Source organism: Hibiscus syriacus, unplaced genomic scaffold (genome assembly GCF_006381635.1).
Source record: "Hibiscus syriacus cultivar Baekdansim isolate YM2019G1 unplaced genomic scaffold, ASM638163v2 tig00004072_pilon, whole genome shotgun sequence".
Lineage (NCBI taxonomy): Eukaryota > Viridiplantae > Streptophyta > Magnoliopsida > Malvales > Malvaceae > Hibiscus > Hibiscus syriacus.
In genome coordinates this window covers 850,973-855,599 of record NW_024061998.1, presented here as the reverse complement: position 1 = coordinate 855,599, position 4,627 = coordinate 850,973, and the positions used below count along the sequence as shown (strand labels likewise).

The 4,627-nt window shown below is 36.3% G+C and overlaps 1 pseudogene; it reads left to right on the top strand.

Moving 5' to 3' along the window:
* The first annotated feature begins 2,235 nt into the window (after positions 1 to 2,235).
* On the top strand, positions 2,236 to 3,021 carry LOC120188929 (annotated as a pseudogene).
* The last annotated feature ends 1,606 nt before the right edge of the window (positions 3,022 to 4,627 follow it).

Genomic DNA, 4,627 nt, shown 5'->3' with positions numbered 1-4,627 from the left:
TTTCTCGGCTGATCAGATTTTCTTCTCGGCTATGGTTCAGATAGGTGTGTGGCTAATGCGCTTTGACCCTTGCTGGTTCCGAGCATTCAAGATTTTGTCCGTTGCCCCGATTCTATTTTGTTTGGTTGGAGATGTTAGTAGTGGGATTTTTCTGATATGTGTTTGTTATGATAGTTATTCGACTCTAGTTTTTTGTATTGTGTTTGCTGGTGGACGTCTGCTCTGAAACGTGGGCTCGTTGTTGGTTTCGTGCGCTCTCGGTGCTGTGGCTGATCATTTTCGAGCATGCGTCCTGGAAGCTTCAGTTTCTTTTTCTCTGTGTGGTCGTGCATTTGGTTTTCTGGTGCAATTGCTAGTTGATTTTCTATCCCTTCAATCATTGTTGTTTTTCTTTTTCTCGGTAGGTTGAATTGGGTTGGCTGTGTTGTCTTGAGCAGTTTTTTCTGTTGGAAATATGGCAGTGGGTGCAATTAGGGAGCTTGTGTTTTGTTGGATGTTCTTCTAGCTCCGTTCTGGTTGCTGCTGCTGGTTGAGTTCAGGTCATGGGTTGTGTGAAAGGGTATGTTGCTTGTGTATGATCCTTTCGATTTTCTTTTTTCATTCCTGTCGTTAGTTTATGTTGGAACGGTTCTGAATTGGCCTACGGTTCGTTGTTTGGCTTGAGTTCGGATTGTTTGTTGTTAAAGTATTGTTTGTTTTTAGATCCTTTCCACCTCAATGTATTCTCTTTTCATCCATTTAGGATTAGGGAGGTTTTTAATGAGTCCTTGAGGTGGTGTACTTTGTACCCCTTTTATACAAAGTACCCTCTTTCAAAAAAAAAAGTAAACTTTTGGGTCATTATACATGTTACCATTTGATTTGAGGGTTAAGTTTATTTTAATTTATTAAAATTAGGACCAAATTGATAGAAATATAAGTAACATTGACCAAATATGTAGTTACACTAAATTTTTATTCCCACATCAACTTCTCCGTTAAATATTAACAACAAGTGACTTGATTGAATGTATTTAAACAGTTAAGTGACATGATTGACAAAATTTTAAAAATATTGGTCAAAATGAAAAGGGGCAATAATTAGATGGTCACTGGTATAATTTACCCATTATTTTAAATAATTTATCTTTAATTTTTTAACTAATTTATAATTATACGTTGAGTCCTTTAAACTTTATATTTTTATAAATTAAATAATGATGCTCGTCGTTAGTAACTCATCACTGCTAATCGAACGTAGAATAATCATCCTTAATCATTTCCCCCTTCCCCTAAGAATTAAAGAGTATAATTGAAAGCTTCCCGTTATATTCAATTTAACAGGATCTACATATGATTATAATATTGAAACACGTCAGAATGATGTAATCATATCCAATTACACATTAATTCAATTATAGTGCTTTTTTTTTCAAACATATCTTAAGTTTGCTCTTTAATAAAGACGATGTGCCAATGCTTGGATACCAAGAAATTTGGATGTTCATAATATAACTATGGATCTATCACCGGAAAGCATAAGTGTACTGCAGAGACAGCAAATAAAAATATATCCTAGAAAACATCCTTAGCCACAGCTGGGATTGGAAGGAATGTTTGGAAACCTATAGACTTTTAAAATCAGGAAAAGCTAGGATTATAACATGTATATTCAAAGAAAACTAACTCTGATTAACCATCTTCTTCAAACTTACATAATCATTATCCTTGATATTTCGGTAAGTTGAATTACAAGTTATCAAGTGCTTATTTTCTGGGGAAATTAATGCTTAATTCAGGTATCCGGTTCAGGCAATTTATGTCTTTTATGAAAAGAATGAAAACATGATAAACCGCCAAAATGCATTAGTTTAACATTAATAAAGAATTCAGTCTTTTGCCAGCTTTCAACTCCCCTGGTCAGCTGTTCTTATGCTTTACTAGGAATTGCAGCAGAATTTCAGGATATATCTATTAAGTGTAGGTATACGCAATATTATTCATAAATTAAGCCTTCAAATGATTAGACCAACCACATAAGTCAACAAAAAGCCTTAAAAATAACAAATCCACTCGTTTTATTGTTTGAATTCTAAATTCTTATTCTTTTCCATGAAGAAGCGGGTCGGTTGATTAAATGACAAGTTTCTTACTGGAACTTGACACGGAGTATGGGATAAGGATTCAAATCACGCGTATTCAAAGCTTTATATTCCCAGATCATCAGAAACCCTTTGGGATTAATTCATTACTAAGATGGCTATAGAAAGCAGTCGCCATGCAACATCTGATCAGTCATATTAGAGAATGTATGGGCCAACTTCATTGGTGGAGAAGATGCAAAAAATCTACGTCAAGGCTGCCGAGTTCGGGGATGGATATGGATGGAAGCCGACGCCTGGGAGGGTCTTCTTGATGGGATCATTCCATTAGGGGATATAGGTCAACTCCGTAACGATGAAATGAGCAAAGATATAAGCGCCCGAGGGATTGAAGCGAATTCCATGAGCGTAAAGAATGTAGCGACGACAACGAGACACTACGAGGAGTGAGACGGCGGCCCTGGGGAAAGTACGCGGCGGAGATAAGAGATTCATCGAAGAAAGGAGCTCGTGTGTGGCTCGGAACTTCGAAACAGCGGAGGAAGCCGCTATGGCATATGACAAAGCTGCTTTAAGAATTAGAGGCCCCAGAGCGTATCTCAACTTCCCATTAGAGATGATTCGTGAAGCTATGGGAATTGACGACACAAAAAATGTTCACTTCGACCCTTGTTCATCGACTGCAACTTATCGAATCGACGACTCCCTCGTACAGGTCTCGGAAATAACCCAAAAAGAGGGTCCAGAGATTGGGAGGAAAACGGTGAGTGTGTGATGGTTGAAGAGTCTAAAATACAGAGACTGGCAACTGTTGAAGAGGTGGTTGAGCATGGCTATGGTGATGTATTTGAGTTTCAGGATTTGGGGAGTGATTATTTAGAGAGCTTGTTATCTTCGTTTTGAAAGAATGTGGAAATTGGCAGCCGACGGGAAGACCCAAATGGAGACAAACATTGGAAAGCTTACTACTAGTAGTTGAATTGCATGCATTATTACTAGGTGTATATATTGGAGTTAGATTTCTTAAATTTTGGAATATACTTTTATAAGATATTCGGTTTCGACATGTCAATTACCAATATATTTTAATTTGAACCGATTTATTTGTACTCAATTAAATAAATATTAAAAAATTATTTAAATAAATTTTATAATATTATAAAATATTTTATAACCAACAACCAGTTGGTATAGTGGGATGAGACACTAAGCTCCTTAAGCAAAGGTCAATGGTTCAAATCCTAGCATTTGCGAATGGATCAAATTGGGTTGGGAGGGTCGCCATCACCTCTGCAGTACCCGATACAGATTAGTTGGTCAATAGATCGGATATCAGTGATTAATTAAAAAAATGTTTCATAGAGTTATTATTTAATATATTGAATGTATAAAATTTATTTCATACAATCTATCAATTTAAAGGGTAAATTATACTTATGACTATTTAACTATTGTCATTTTTCATTTCTATCAATCTTTTAATTTTGTCAATCAGATCACTTAACTGTTTAATTTTTATCAATTTTAACCCTCTCATGAACATTATCGATACTAGATATTTGATATCGATACTCAAACCCATACTTACCCTTTTTCTCACAGGAAAATCACTCCAACTCAACCCAAATGCTACCCTAAGACCCTAAGATGCTATTTAAAGCGTATGACAACTTTATGGGATCATAATACATTATTTCCATGCCTGAATAACATCAAATCCATCCCAAAATTTAAAATGAAGAAAACGGGGGTAATGGAAAATCGGATAATGACAACGGGGGTAATGGCTTTCAATCTTTGTTTCCAGAATTAGTTCAGTTGAATAAAAGTAAAAGAGTAAGGAAGCATGGGTCTTTACTTGACCTTCAGGATAAATTTCAAGGGACCAAACGATCAAAAAACTTAAAATGAAGAAAAAAGACTTAGAGTGGTTAGAACTTTCAGGAAGGTAGCTTTCTAATTCAGACCTCAAAAAGTGGTTGACAGCAACAAAAGAAGCTGAGAAGACTTTGTCGTTGGGGAAAAATTAGGGATCCAAATTATTGGAGACGGGTCAGAGGCAGTAAAAGGAATTGGCGCTACTAGAATTCTATTGTGCTTGCTTTGAAAGGTCCCAACTTCGCTGGGAGTGTATCGTTGCAACTTAGTTTTCTTTTCTCTTTTTTGCATTGTGCAGAATAATGAGTAGGATGCGGGGTAATCTTTGTGATTTTTTTAGTTTGAGTGGTGTAGGGGGAGTCGTTTTGTTCTTGTCCTTCATGTTTGGAGTGTTACGTGGTGTTCCCATTTTTGTTTTATAAGCTGCTTTGATTGGAGAGGCTATAATAATTGCAAAGTAGTTTGTTAGTGGTGTAGGGGAAGGGAGTCTACTGGCTCTTGTCCTCCAGTTTAGAGTTGGTTAGAGGTGCTCATGTTTTGTTTTGGAAGCATGTTTGTTTTTTGGAGAGGTAATAGTAAATTCTGCATTAGTGTTTGTTAGTGAGGTAGTCAGTAAAATGATTAAGTTTTGTCGTGTTCGAGGGAAAGGTGTGGCTCTGTGAAAATAT